This window comes from Drosophila gunungcola, chromosome 3R (assembly GCF_025200985.1).
Source record: "Drosophila gunungcola strain Sukarami chromosome 3R, Dgunungcola_SK_2, whole genome shotgun sequence".
NCBI lineage: Eukaryota > Metazoa > Arthropoda > Insecta > Diptera > Drosophilidae > Drosophila > Drosophila gunungcola.
The window spans coordinates 25,712,307-25,728,245 of NC_069139.1; the positions used below are offsets into that span (position 1 = coordinate 25,712,307).

At 39.7% G+C, this 15,939-nt stretch overlaps 1 protein-coding gene across 2 annotated transcripts in view; it reads left to right on the forward strand.

Moving 5' to 3' along the window:
* LOC128266765 (uncharacterized) overlaps positions 1-15,905 on the forward strand; it is a 53,819-nt gene extending 37,914 nt beyond the window's left edge. The window contains exon 4 of one of the 2 annotated variants that reach the window (XM_053003496.1): positions 2,839-2,856. The gene's annotated coding sequence lies outside the window, so the exon portion shown is untranslated. Of the gene's footprint in view, positions 1-2,838; positions 2,857-15,772 lie in introns of those variants that run through there. The other variant, XM_053003495.1, reaches the window with a different exon arrangement.
* The last annotated feature ends 34 nt before the right edge of the window (positions 15,906-15,939 follow it).

Below are 15,939 nucleotides of genomic sequence, written 5' to 3' on the forward strand. Positions count from 1 at the left end.
CTCGTGGGTCGGTGGTTATTGGCAAATAAAATGTCTAAGCGCGCAAATTTTGTGTAAAAAAAATAAACCACATTGGGAGAATAAATAAAATATGGTTTTGTTATCAGTGGAAGGGATCGTGTATGCGGCTAATAACATGCAATTTCCACCAACAGCAACAACGAGCAGCACGCATATCCACTCCACACACATGTACATAGTACAACAAAATAAAAAACCCATACACATACATAAATAGTTTTCCTTGCGGGGCATTTTGGCCAAAAGGAAGCAGGTGAAAAGTAAACCATTTGCATGAACACCCACGGGGCGTATGACGATATGACGACGACAACCAAGGCAACCCGCAGTGGTGGCAAAAAAGAGAGAGGGCTATACCGAGCATGAGTGAGATAGATAGACAGAGAGGGACAGAGATGGGGAGACCAGCAGCGCCTGAAAGCGAAGGTGTTGAAAATTAGTAACGGTCGGCGGTCGAATGGTGGATGATAAATGCAACCAAGTACAAAATTTATCAAATTTTGTTAAACATTTTATTGATTGAGAGGTATATAGGTACAAATTGACGGATACCATAGAATCCTTTCTGTTTACAAAAGCGTAAATATGCAAAAATAACTGGAACATATTTATTGATCAATTTAAGGCAATTATGTTCATATTATAAAAGGTCTTAGTTGGCTACGCACTTTTTATTACAAAAACCCATACACTATTCTTTCTTCAAACAGGTACATAAAAAGGTCTAAAAATTCTTACTTCCTAATTTTTAGATTAAAAAGGTTTACGGAAAGGTCTTTTTTATATTTTATTATAAAAGGATTGTATAAATTACTAACAAACGATTTTTATAGGAAAATATAATATTTTGCTTTAAGTTAATTTTTTAAAATAATGTTAATTTTTGTACTTTGTATTCTTTGAATAGCTGTTTATCTTTTTAATCGCGTCAATAAAAATACAAATCAAAATTCTGGACACTGGCTCTCCCTCGTTCACCTCCTTGTTTAAAAAGTAACTCGAAAACTTGTTTGTTTATTTTTCAACCGACTTGCGAGTACAAAGCCAAGAAGGACAGAGAACAAAGCGACACGCGGGGCAGAATGCCAGACAGTGGGACAGACGGAAGACAAACATGAATAAAATTTGCGTAAAAGTGGACAACAAGCGAGATGTTGCAGCCAAAGGGGGCGGCGGGGGGTGTGGCAAGCGGCGGCATTTCAATTGGGATGAGATAAACCGAAAGAGACGGAGATGCAGAAAGCTCGCTTAATAAAATAATGCGACAGAAGGAACGATGAGGATGCGGTTCATGATGATCAAAGACGATGATGATAGCTTTAACTCACTGCGAATGACTGAGTGTGCATGCATGTGTGTGTTTGTGTGTGGCTTTGCCTGTGTGCATTTGTGTGGCGCGGAGTGAATTAATGGCTTAATTGAAAAATTTGTTCTCGCCATGAGAATTTACTGTGGCCGGTTCCCTCCCAATGGAAGCAAACAATGTGACAGTCGAATGGACAAATTGACCGATTTTCCCCAGTGCCGTTATAGCATATAGTTAATAAAGTGTACAAAGGGCTAGCAGATTTTGAGAATATTTTAGAAGCTTTAGTTTACTTTTCAAGGCAAAATATTTAAGTATGCCTACATATAAAATTTTGAACTGATATAATTCAGTTTGTAAAAATCCAGTACCTCAAATAAACAGTTAAGCTACTAAAAAATATAAAGTACAAAGCTACTATTTTTTTGAAGTTACCTACTAAGGAACTTAAATATTTAATCATTACCAGAAATAGATTGAAGCTGACAAATACACAAAAAAGTTAAATAAAATCGAACTTAAAAAAAAATATTATATGCAGTTCTTTTTTTAGTCGGAAAATAACAACATAAAAAGTCAAAAATGTATTTATTTAATGAACTTTTATTTACTTATATTAGTATTTACTTGTATAAGTAACACGAATTTCATAAATTTTAAAAGCTCCAAGCTGACACAACGAAACATTTACTAATTTTATTTCAGCCTTTGGGAAGTCTTTTAAAAGATCTTATTCCTCTGCCCGTTTTGGCATCTTCATTAAGGCCAACACTTGGCCATAACAAACCAGTTTGGAGCGGAGGATGGGGAACCTGTAGCACCTGAATCCACAGCATCCAGTTCAGCATCCACGTCCAAGGGGCACTAATCAATTTCATATCAATTTGTAAATTTGCAATAATTACGATAATTAGCTGCGAGTATCTGCCAAATGCGTTGGCCTGACTGGTCCGAAGCCCAATCTGCCCCTCCATTCCCCCTTCGAATGCATTCAAAGAATGCAGCGAGGTGATAATGAGATTTTCATTTCAATAAAACATCAGGCTGGCATTCGCACTTGCCAATTTTGGTGGGGACCGAAGTCAGGAGTCTGGGCCTTCGCATGAATATTTCATTCAATTTACACTTTTGCCTTGGACCGCTTTTTTCCTCCTTTCTGCTTCTGGCCAACTAATTAAGTAATTTTTTTTCGCTCTTGTGACTTTTGCTGCTGTTGATGTGTTTTTCCCGGCTCTTTTCCCGCTTGCTTATTATTTTTATGGTCATTTAATCAACACGTTGCGAATTGGGAATCGAAATTGAGTTAGGTTCTGGGCGAATGTCTGCAAGTGACTTTTGTTAATTAATACTGGCCAACGATTTAATTGGCTTGGATCGAGGGGCAATTGAGCTTGAAATTGCCGAGAATTAGTGGCTAATTGTTGCAAGTTTGGAGAATATTAAGCCTATTATTTAATGCATTAAGAAAATAAATAATATTAAATTAAACTTTTTTGTTTCTTTCATTCCAGGTAAACCTTCAGCGCTCTTTCGATGGGTTTTCAATAACAGTTCATGGTAGAGTAAACTCTTTTCAATCTCATTTTCTAACCCCCGAACAATGTAATTAAATGCGTGTGCAATTTTCCCTGCCTGTGTTTGGAAAAGCGAAAGGAAAACTTCAATATATGGGAAATGGGATAACTTTAGCCTGGCCAAATGAAAACCACCCTACAGTACACCACACACACATATGCAGGGACTTACCCCATTTTGGTCGGGGTTGTTTTTCCCGCTCGAACGCCATGGATGGAACAAGAACAAATCGAGGAAAAATCCACCCGGCTTTTGTGGTGCCTGCGATTACGATGTTCTAATGCCATTTTCGGTTCTCCACCTCCAATGTTTTTTTTTGCCAGCAGTATTCGGTATTCATCCATATGGCAGCTGGTCAGGAGCAGGACCAAGTCGAAACTGGACTAACCTTATCGGCTGAGTGCCTGGCCCGTTTTAGTTCTGGTTATGGATCTCAAAATTCTTTTCTGCACAGAAAGAAATATTTTTTTGCAGTGGATTCCATAAGTTAATATTCCATAATCCTTATTAAATATTTTTGTCATATTATAACTAAAAAATATGCTAAAAAAGCTTAGGATATTTTTGGCTCATTATAACAGATACAAATTGGTTAATTTCAAAGGGAAAAGTCTAAAATCTATCTTTATAAAAAAAAAATGTACTTCTGTGTGTGCCAGCTTCAAATTTCTGTCCTTTCTTTACTGATGTAGTCATAAATTTCTCAGCTTTTTGCGTCTTTAGAATCTTTACTGTACCACACACTGTATGATTCCACTGCCGATTTTCGGCCTCCGAACTGTGCTGAATTTTCCCAAGGGGGCAAAAGGAGAGAACTGAAATCTCAGCTTCTGTTACATCTATCTGTATCTGTGTGAGCGGGGGCTGTTTTCCAACCGTATTGTATCCGCAAAGTAGTTTCGGATACTTTTATTCCTCCTCCCATTGGCTACTTATTCTTGCTGCTAAATGTTCGCACTAAGCGATAGCCAAATTGCAGTTGAAATGCTTTTATCGATTAAACAGAATCGTGTTTGGATTGGGAAATAGAGAGTGGGAGGAATGTAGTTAGTGTTTGTCACGCCAAAGTTAAAATGCAGGAAAACAGATTTCTGAGACAACGGCAAAGTTCAATGGAACCAACCGGTGGCACACTGGGCACAATTTTGGGAAAATGTAACGATATTAATTTCCACTTAAATACCTGAGATTTCCTAAAGTGTATAAATGTGAAATCAAACGGTACATTTGTCTTCTGACGTCTATCACCAAACATTTTAAATCGTATCTTTTAATCTTACTTGATGTCTTTTGTATCTCTGATTATATTAAGTTTGCTCCACTGTTTACAGGTTTTTGAAATTAAGTTTTAGTAACAACTGAATTGTTTTCTCGCTCTGTGCAATTTTGGTTTGTTTTTCGTTTTTTTAGCGCTCTGCACCTCGGCCATTTGTAATAATTAGACTAAATGGCTGGCAGTAGAAAAAAGAGGCGTGGGTGGTGACAAGGTGAGGGAAATTTTTTAATTAGCAGGCAGGGCCGCCAACATGGTCGCTGTGGTGCGTTCAGTTGCGTTCTGCGGTGTTTTGTGGTGTTGCTGCAACACGTGTACAGTGCGGCACACGGATGTATGAACTCTCACTCACTGTTACGGGTTTAATCTCCATGGACCGGGTTCAGTCTGGTTTTTGGTTCCCAAACAGCGAAAACTACTTTGCCCCAAGGTGTTGGTTGGTGGCCCGATGTCAGCTGCGCATTAGCCAAAAGTCCCAGCCTACAACACAGGAATAAATCTCTAGTGAATATTAAAAACTAAGATCTACTGAGAATTTATGTTCTTTGTTATCGAAAGAATTAAACAATTTAAATTCAGTAGATTTCTTTGAGTTATAAAACAAATTTTCCATTTATATTTCTTTTTTTTACTATTTAACGTCAAAGGATTTTATAAAAAATTTTTTATAAAATTGTATTTTATAAAATATTATGAATTAATAATACTTCTTTTTTAAATAATTGCATTTTAATAAATATTTTTAACCGGAAAAAACACAGAATTTTCAATTTTTTTTAGTGCAGGGAAAACATTACCTCCCCCTGCCACGCCCCTCAAATGGGCGTGTTCGTGGCGGATACGGCGACATTTGCTTGGCAGCTCGTCATGTTGCCAACTAATTTCATGAAAGTTGACACAGAGCCACATGTGAAATCAGGCTGGTGGTGCTGGTTTTCGGTTGAGTAGGTGGTTGCCTTAGCTAACAATGCCCAATGGAATTGTTTGGCTTTTTTTTTCTCTTTTTGTGGCGTTGACTAAATTAACATTGACATGGCTGGTTGTTGTTGCTGCTGCCACATGTGCCTCATTTTCTGGTTGGGGGGAGAACGGAGTTTGGCTGAAAGCAAATAAAATATTCACACATTTTCCATTTCATATTTTGAGTGGTCGCGTTGAAGTTTGCGGCCAGCGCTAAATGAAAATGAATTTCACATTTCCATTTCCACTTTTCCCTGGGTTATATTTTGTGGCGCCATGTAATTATCATATCATGGCGAGTCCGAGGACGAGTTGCAAGTCTCCCGAGGGCCATGAGTGGGGTAAATGCTCCAAAAGGGATTAACGCTGGATGAGCATTAAGTTTTATGGGGAGAAAATTACTATCAACTTTTCTGTGTTGTGTGGTTAGGTTTTCAGTTGACTTTTTGCGGGAAAGAGCCGTTTACAAGGCCGATTTAATGTCAGTTTAGCTTTTGTTAAATTAAGTAAAAATTTAATTGTAGATAAACTCATTTGTAATTTAATTCAGTTTAATAGATGACTTGTAAAAAACAATAATTTCTCCACTTCTTAGGGCTTCCACATGATATTTTCACTTTTGTGGGTCAGTGCGAGCACCATGAAAAAGAAAATCAATTAAAAACTCGTTTGCCAATTAAGAGTGAGCAAGAAAAAAGAATTGCTCACATATGTGGACACACACGAGTATGTATATCAATGTGTGCCATAGCGATCCATCTATATAATTTGCTCAACTTTCGTTTGCTGTAGCATTTTGTCGCATTTTGTGTGAAAATCTTCTTCATCCTCATTTTTCCTGCCCGCTGATTTCTCAGTCAAGTTCACTTAAACAATTTGTTGTTGCCCGGATCGGTTTTCTTGCTTTATTGTTGCTATGTGCAACTGCTGCTGTTGCTGTTGGTGTTGCTGTTGCTCCTCCAGCTGCATTGTTGTTGCTGCTGCTCCCAAGGCATTTCACGCTCGTTGGCAGTCGGCGCCGCTGGCAAAACTAAAGTTGAGGCGGGGAGAAACAGTGCTGGATAGTCGGCTATAGAATTATATACCTATTCGAAGATTATTTTTTGTAGCCCAACTGCTAAGATACAATTTGGAAATATATAAAACATTAATATTAAATTATAATGATTGACCTTTTAACATTTAAGAGTAAAACAACGATACTCCATTGCAATATTTTCCGCCAAAAAAACATTTTCCAAAAGCTTATATATCAAAAGACTTCTTTAAGTAAAAATTATTCTAAAGGCGTTTCAAATATTTCACATTTAATACATTTATTGAGATTTGGCTTGTAAATAGCATATTGAATATAAAGCTGTACAACATTTTTAATAGATAGTTCATGGAATTTCTAGTTTTGGCATCACTGTGGGTAAAAAGAAGAGCCAACGAGCCGTTGCCAGACATCCCAAAAAGAAATGGAGCGGTCGAGGGCGGGAAATGGGGTTGGGGGTTTTTTGATGGGAATGGGCAGACAAAAGCCAAGTCAACTCAAGGCAGGCAGAAGCTATGCTGCAGAAGGTGGCGGCTACTGGGGCGGTCGCGTTTTCCATTTCGTTGAAGTGGAAAATATTTTGTAAATATTTTCGTGTGCTCCTCGTTTTTGTTTTGCTGCGTTGTTTTTTCTTTGATTTCGTTTTGTCTTTTGTGGCTCGGCCTCCGCAGTTGTTATTTTTGTAAAGCTGCGAGTTTATTTTTCCGCCTGCCCCCGCCAACAACGCCCGCCCCCTCTTGTTCTGTTTTGTATTTTTACAAATATTTTGTGTAATCTTTAAAGCAGACAATGATGACAGGCAGCGACGATGGCGGCATTTTGTGTCACATCCTGAAGACTTCCATGGGCGGATGCAGGGGGGGACAGAGGCGATGGGAGTGGCAGTGGGCGGTTGGTAATGCCAAAGTATTTAAGCACGTGCACGCACAGTGGAACAAAATCCGGCAGCAGGATTCAGATGGTGATTACAGGACAGACCCTGGGGCAACATGATCGTTGTCACCAAGCGACAGCCCATTCATTTAAAAACCGCTGGGGCCAAATAAACGTACTGAATATTCTCATGTAAAACTGGAACATTTCTCGTGTCATGATCAAATAAAAACAGTTTAAAAGGCTTGTCTAAATAAAATGTCAGAAATATATACTGTCTAAATTATGTTAGCTTTAGTAAATCCATACTTGTTTTAAAAATTGACGGTCAAATGATTTAGTTAAAGGTTTCCAAGTTCCTCATTAATGTGAAGAATGTGATTTAGACGTTAGACTTTCTTTGCAAATACTAAATAATTTCCAAGCAATTTTAAAAGTTGTGTTATTATGAACCACCAGAATTCGACCTTGATTGCGATTACCCACCGTATCTAGTATCCAGTATCCAGTACACTCCACTGCGGTATCTCTTTTGCTGAAATGGACTCATATTTCGCGACAGGCTGTTAGTCAGCAATTCAGTTGGTTCCCGGGTCCCGAAGTCACTGAGCCTGTCATGACATTCGCCACGAGTTGGGGGGTGATACATCTTATACATATAGATTTTTTCCAGCCTTTTGTTTTAGCATTTTTGCAATGTTGCCTGCTTTGGCTGCTTTGGCTGTCGGGGGTTTTCTCGTCGCCGGCTTCTGTTGCGGAAAATAGAACAAAAGTTTTTGTCGCTGTCAGAAAAGTGTCAGGCGGCAAAGTTGAATGCTGTCCCAAGGAGGAGGGGAGCGTGTGAAGGGGATTGGGTCAGAGGGGAAAAAGGCGGCAGGGGAAAAACTCTCAACGATTTGAATAAGTAAATAAAGTATGAAACGGGAGCACATGGCAGCAGATGAAGATGACACTGCTAATGCGACGCCAGATAATCGAAAGGAGGTTAAGACCGCAACGAATAGATATCAGAATGAATTTATTGGGATACGAAAATATATCAAAATTAGTAATAATATTTTAGAAAATAATAATAAAAAAAAAGTTGAGGAAATCATATAAGTTTCTTTTAGATTTGCAAAAAAATAATGTCTAGAATTTAAATATATTTGGAGAAGACCAATTTAATGGTTTGCCGATAGGTTTGGCTGCATAAATCTCAATCAAATTAGTTTTACGTTTGTTAGATTGCTAAAGCTTTTCGGCCTCAATTAGGGAGGGACAATTACGTGTTGACTTTGTGACATTTCCACGCAACTGATCGAAGGGAAGTCCCTCAATTCCGTCGCTCCCATTTTTACTAGAAAACCAAGTCCAGATAATCTTTGACACTAACAGGCAATTAGGCAAATTACAGGGAACGCTGCGACTTAGACTGGTCCAAAACCCGAGCACGTAGGCCAGGTTAATTGCTCTATTTTCTTTGTTGTGCTCAAGGTAGGGGGGAGTTTGGAAATTCTGTGATTTTTATGGCGGTTACCTGACCAGGGCCTTCTGCTTGTGTTGCATCATCTGCGCCAATCCTTACGCAACAATTGCAACTTTCACCTTTGACACCCGCTGACTTTCATGAACCCAAAATCAGCAGGGTCTCTTCGCAGGACAGGTTCTTGTCGAAGGTTTTCCCTGAAAGTATGCGAGGGAAAATCTGGGAGAGAAATCGGTATTTTGCGCATTCCTAACTGGCATTTGTCGTAACCTTTTCAACTCTTTCTATCTCCTTGGCTCTTATCCAACTAATTTAACTTTTCGCACTAAAACATTATTTATTTTCGTGGCGCAACCAATTTCGCTTTTTTTTTGTTCGGCCCGTGGTCATAAAATGAAATTTAATTACCTTCCACTTAAATGTTTCTACGCGTGGTTGATTGCGATACCGCAGCAACATAAAAAACCTTTGCAAATTGTTGACAACATTGCTGTGCTGGTTTTCTGTGTTTTTCCTTACATAGTACTTTTTGCTGGGGTCAGCCGCTCTGGTACTGAAACTGGTCAGGAAATTATAATTTTCACACGCAACCCGGTCCGAAGGCCAGGCACTTAACAATTCAATTGTGGCACAATATATTTCAAAGCCAACTGCACTTAACGAGGAGCATTGCGGTGACAAACGGAGATAGTGCAGTTGCAGTTGGAGTCTGGGTCTGCGGATTGGGTCCTTGGGATCGCGTGTTCGGGATCTGCGTGAGGAGTCTACATCTGAGCAGCCGAGCATCCTAGCATCCGAGCATCGGAACATCTGAACCTCTGAACATTGTAGCGATTCAGAGCCGGGGGCAATGCGCATGCGTGGCCTGCGTTTTACGCATTGCGCGTTGTAATGAAGGCATTTTTGCCATCGCAAACATGAGCCCAATGTGTTAGCCATGTTTCATTTTGCCAATCAATTTCCACCAGTTTTTTTCTCCTCCGTTTGCCTGCCAATCAACGGCAACAGATGAAGTCCAACATGGATGGATGTCAGTGGCCGCGGATCTCCGAGAGCTCCGAGTGGTTCCAAGTGGTTCCAAGTGCCCCGAGTGTGGACAGCAGCAGACAGCGGCGGTTGAGGTCCTGCGGCGTTATCGCGGCAGGAGCGGTCCATCGATGGCCGTCCGCAGCGCCCGATTGATCGATGATTCGATATGATCGCAGCAATTTATGTATTTCGTGTGTGCGTGTAGATTGTCAAGTTGTTCCTGCCTTTTCCTGAACAATTGTGACGGAGAGAGAGAGAGCTGCCACGATCATTAGCAATGCAGTTGCAGTTTTAATTGCATCTCGCATCTCGGATCTGGGATCCAGATCCTCGCCCGATCTCTCCACGGAATTGCGGACGGGGAGTCAACCATTGCAAATGTGTCAATTAGATTTATTATCAGCTCTTGTCATTGTCCATTTCTGTGTGTGTTTACTGTCTCGCCTCCCCGCGTGCTCTTCCCCCTCGCCACCGGTTTCGTATTCCCCCGGGAGTCGCTGACTTGGGGCAGGTGCCTTCACACTGTGCCTCATGTCCATTAGTAAATGCTAAGTATGCGCCAATTAAATATCCAGGAAAATGCCTTATTCTGCCACTTGGCCATGATCATGGCCAAAATTTAAATGCAGCAAAAAAGGGAAAACAAAGACTGGCATAAAAAGGAGTCGGGTGAAACTACACTTAGAAATTTATTTTTAAGCTTTAAGAAACTTTTTTTTAACTTATGAATAATTTCATTTTAAAAAGAGAAAAACCCCTATATTGAAAACACAAGTTTAATAAATTTATAATGATAAGGCTTGTTTTTTGAATAAACCACAAAAGTAAGAAGATTTGTATTAATGTAGAGTTATTAAAATCGAGAAAATTGATATTGCTTTCAAAAATGAAAGAAAACTATAGTTTTGGACTCTAAGCTAGTTTTGTCAATTTTTTTTAGTGCAGCACTTTATTTATGAACCGACGGCGAAGACGAGGAGAATCGTCAAAGCCTGACATTTTTATTATTATCTGAGGGAACCGGGAACCCAAAAACTCCACTAGCTGTCCATGCAGCTCGTACCCCACTCCTGTCCCTTGTCCCCTTTTCCAGGCCCCTGCCCCGCCCCTGGTTTCGATGACTAGCCATGCGTTGCCCGCTGCCGCGTTGACAAGCTCAATTTCCAATCGCAATAAAACGCAGCACTCGCAGAAAGATAAATGTGAGAAAAATGCAGGCCGCAGTCCTCGAAACCCCCTCATCGATTGCCGCCGTTGCTGCTTAAGCCCCCGTGCCCCCCTTCTTCCGTATCGCCGGTTTCCTTTCCTTCCTTTCCTTCCTCGACTTCTTGGTCTTGGCGTCTCTGTCTGGCCGACGTCGCCAAATCGCGTGGGTTTATCCTCCTGCAGGCTGAGCCAGAACCTGACCATGGCCTCTCAGACATGTGAGTCGATGAAAAGGGGTTTCAGGGATTTATAAACACAAATTAGGATTTATTTGTTTTTAAAACTTGGAAAAATTCTATAAACATCACCTAAAATCTATCAAGAAATATTTAACCATTTTGCTTGAAACAAACCCTTAAATATTTTTTTAACCTACGCCTCTGAACCATTTTTGTAGGGGTTTTCAGGCTTTATTCTTGTTGTTGCTTTGCGTTTGCCTCTGTTTTTGGTGCGCCGCTTCAAGTGCCTGAAATTTATAGTGGTAATAAAATTTTATTTGCTCTTTTAGTTGATGGCACAATAAACTCTTCTGGCATTTTTTTGACCCCTCCTTAAAGAACACGTGCTTCGGAGACTTCTTCTTTTCAGGTGATTACTTTGGAATACATTTTATGCCAGACATGGATTGATTACGCTTTATTTCAAGGTCGTTTGTAAAAGCAGATGTTATCTAGGTATAAAATGTTTGAAATTAATTTTAAAAAAGCCACAGAATAAATACATAATAATATAAAGTTTATTGCGTATTAGAAATATTGAGTTACATAAATCATCGTCTTAATAATAAGAACAAATTTATTTACTGCAATGAATAGTATATATGAACTTCTGGAGAAACTGGATATAACTCTTTTTATATTTGGATATGAGATTGATGCTATTTTTCATTTATTCAAAACTCTTTTTTAAAAAGCGCTTCTAATTAAATTTCCTCATTCTTCTGAGGTTCTTGTGGGATTCCCCCAACTGGAGCGCATATTCTCGTACACCTTCTTAGCTTTTTAAGGTCAATGCCATGCGTTTCGCCTTCCGCCCAATCCCTCCTCTTTCTCGCCCTGCTACAACTTAGTCAGGCCAATTATTATTTAAATAAAATGCAAAGCAGCAATTCAAGCCGCCGGCAGAGGTCGACCAGCGTCAGAGCAGCCGAGCAGAACGCTTCTCCCCACTTGGTTTAATTGAGAAACATCCACCCAGCACCAGCACCTCCCCCAACGTTCCACCTGAAGATGAAACGCACTAGCTGGCTATAAGTTTACCGTTGCCGCTTCCTCTTGGTCGCCTTCTTCAAATGATGCCGCCAACTATGCCAACTCAGCCAGCGGAGGCAGTGGCAGTGGCAACAAGAACAGCCAGAACGAGAACTTGAACTGACAGTTGACGGGCGACGCCTTCGTCTAACGGCGCAGAATGAACAAAAATGTTGGTAACGATAAATTGAAAAAGGAAGACGTGAAAATGTACATTTTAGCGATTTTCAAATATTTATATGCTGATTTCTTAGCAAAAGTTCGTTTTGGTAGCTTTATAATTTTTATTAGATATAAAGCAATTAAGTTGGAAAAGCAACCTAGAATTTTGTTTACTTCGCGTCTGACCTTTTAGAAAAAAAAAGTATTTATGTGTGTTATGTACATCTATACTGAAAATAACAGGTCTTCTAAATGAAAATTAATACATTAACTTCTCAAATTTTTTATAATTACTGCAGTATTTTTTATATAAAACATTTGAAAATTTTAATTGTAAAAAACACGATTAAAATATTTTGGAAGTATTTCCGTAGATCTCTATAAGTAGAGGTATGCGACGGCAGAGCAGAGCAGTCGCAGTTTCGCTGGCAGTCGTAAATCAAAATGGCTGAAGCTAAAGTTGATGGCCGAGGAAAGAAGTCATTTATTTCATTGTAGCTCTGTTCCGGACACGTTGGTTAGACAGGGACGGCGCATGCGTGGGAGTGGATAAGCGGGATGGGAACGTGTTGATGGCTCATTAGCCGAATTCTGGTTAAAATCTCCATCTCCGAGAGAGTGATGGATAACCACGTCCAATGGCCCTCCGTTTCCCCGACGGATCCGCTTTTAGACCGACTTGGTGTGTGGTTTTAAACTGGTAACGGGACTGCCCACATGGCGTGTCCATGCTTTCGGCGTCCATTTGAAATTAATTTAACAATTATAAAATTAGTCCCCAAGTTTTAATGAGAACAATTATTTATTAAAATTTCAAATAACACTGCACTGCACTACATATTCCTGAGAGAGAAAGAGATAGAGAGAGAATGAGAGGGAATGTGTGTGCGTGGCTAAGTGGGCTGGGCTTAAAACTATGGTTGTTGTCTTGGCTTAACCAGAATGCACGAGCAATGCCATTGCACAGTGAGACAGAAGTGCATAAATATCTTGTAGATCTGAAATAATATAACCCAAAACTACTTTTAAGACAAATCAAAGAATGAACAACATAAATTTACATGCGAGGATCATTAAAAACCTACACATGAGAGCTCTAAAAAGCTTCAGATAAAAGCAAGTTAATTTTTTAAGTGCAACAAGGGTTATTTTTTGCTCGGTCGATTCGGTTTTGTTTGTTTTGTTTTGTTTTCAGAATATTTACCATTTTACATAAAGAGGCGAGCAAAGACCATATAGGACTAGTTCGTATTGACAAACAATGAAAATTTTTAGAGTTAAAGTAACTAGATTTGCATCACGATTTGGTCCATTTCTGAAACAAAGTGTCTAATTATTATTCCCTATGCTGAGCTTTCAGCTAAAATATATTGCTACAAAAAATATTTACTATTGTTAATATAAACTATAAACTTAACTTCTTAATCCAAACATTCAAAGAACAGTATAATGTTATGTTTATACATTTTTTTGATTGTGTACAAAAAAATATGTTGAAAAAACAAAGGTCGAGCTAAGCAAGTCACATGCATTTGTAAAGTTATTAGATGTTACATATGACAAAAAATCAATCCGAACTACACTTTGTGTGCACATTGCTGCTGGATGGCCACCACTGTTCGAACCGTCAACTTCAGTTTGAAACCTGTCAGTTCGCTGACATTCTGCTAGATGGCGCCTCCTTTCCTCTAATTTTCGTGGCATACTTTGGGGGTTGTGTTGTCAAATTTGACGATACATTGACATTTGACACGTTTCGGCGAAAGTTCAAGAAAAAAACATAAGATGGCGTTGTAGTTGGTTCGAAATTACTTGTCGGGCTTAAAATAAAAATTTTTTTATTTTTATACCCTTGGATAGGGTATTAAAATTTCAGTCAGAAGTTTGCTACGCGGTGAGGGAGAAATTTCCGACCCCATAAAGTATATATATTTTAATTCTTTCTTGTTTGCTTATCGATTATTAAATATGTGCAGTCAAAAACTTGAATGAAATCCAAACCATTTTCCTAATTTTCAAGACGTTGGCAATTAAAGTGTGGCCAAATCTGTTATGGCAAATCAAATTTTAGCAATTTCTTCGCTTGAATAAATCACATCAGACGAACATAAATCATACAGTGAGCAGGCATTTCACCCACTCCGCGGCAACCGCAGGAGCGGCAAAAACAGGAAGAACAGACAAAACACACATCAGACATTATTATCATCTCGCTTGTGCTTGAGTGGGTTTCTTTGCCTACCCCAAGGCTCCGGCCCCTCGCTTTTCCACCCACATCCATGTCCACATGTCTGATATAGGCAGAGAGATCGGGGCACAGTCCAGCGATTTGCCAGCATCCGTTTTGGCCCTCGGGCACACAGAGAACACAGAACACAGAAAGACAGCACTCAGCACACAGACACGAGCGAACGAACGAACGAACGCACGCTTCCTTCCGCCGCTGCCATTGTCCTTTCGCGCCATTTTGCCCATCCCGATTCTCCCGCTCAATCGCCATCATTGGGAAATGTGTAATTGAAAGGGAAGCTTTTGGCTTTGGCAGCGTCGGAGGCAAGAAAATTATTTCGTTAACAAAAGGGAAATGCCTGGAAAGTGGGTGGGGGGGCAGAGGCAGGAAAAGCGGAGAATGCAGGGCGAACACAATGCAAAGAGAGCGAGGGACAAGACCGAAATATTTTAAAGTTTACCATGCCCTTCCCTTTTATTATGCCCTTTTTTTTGTTTGGGTTTCATGCTTTGTGCAATTCGGGGAAGTTTCATTTCCGACAGCAAGTTACCGTTAGTTAGTTGGGGATTTTCGGCAGGGTTGTCACCATCACCACAGACTCGGACTCAGAAAGAGCGGGACAGACATGTGAATATGCATGGCTTGGCGGGGAACGTGTGTCGCCGTCTCCCTCTTTCTGTCTGGATTATTCGACTGGAGTGGGGAATTTTGTGATTTATGAGGTCAGAGACTCGTGATAATGAGCCAGGAAATTAAATCACTTTGACCGGAAGGATGTCAGGTCAAAAGGGGATAACACAATTGATTTCATATTCATAAATTCAATGAATGTTGTCAGCTTGTCAAGCGCGGGGTAAAACGGGGGCAATTGCATGCCAGTGGAAGATCCCTGGTCTGAGGATTACAAAAGTTCCCGGGGGGAATTGCAGAATGTCATCTTGGCTTGAGAGTTTGTGGAATTTCAGCAACAAGGATAATTGTAGGGTTAACAGAGGTGTCCAATTGGTTTTGAAGTGTACATTTTAATCTGACAATGATCAATGACATTGGTTTATCTTACGCAAATGATTGAACCAACTTTTATGAATTAATAACACATTAAAAGAATATTCTCAAATTAATTTATATGAAACCTAAACATAAGCCGAATAAACACACCCTTCAAACTCCTCCCTCATTCAAAAAGCCGATTCGGTGGCATATTTTTAAGAATTTGTCGAAGCATGCAATAAACCATTTGTCAGTGAGCTCCACATGTTGCTCCCATCTTAGGGAGATTGTGAAATTGGGCAGGCAAAACACACATCGAACTTCACTTTAAACTAAAACTTTGCACAGAGAACATCAACAATAATCCACAATTTCGTCTTCAATTGCTTACAGAGTTTCAAAATCAAAATTGAGGAATACCAACTAGAGGATAAGGCTACTTAAGGATCTAAGAACACCAAGGAGAGGAGATTTTCTACCAAATCGAGAGACGAGGAGCAGGTTAATTTCATCATTTTTGGCCAAGACAGCAAACAGAGGAACAGCAAAGCGGAAATCAT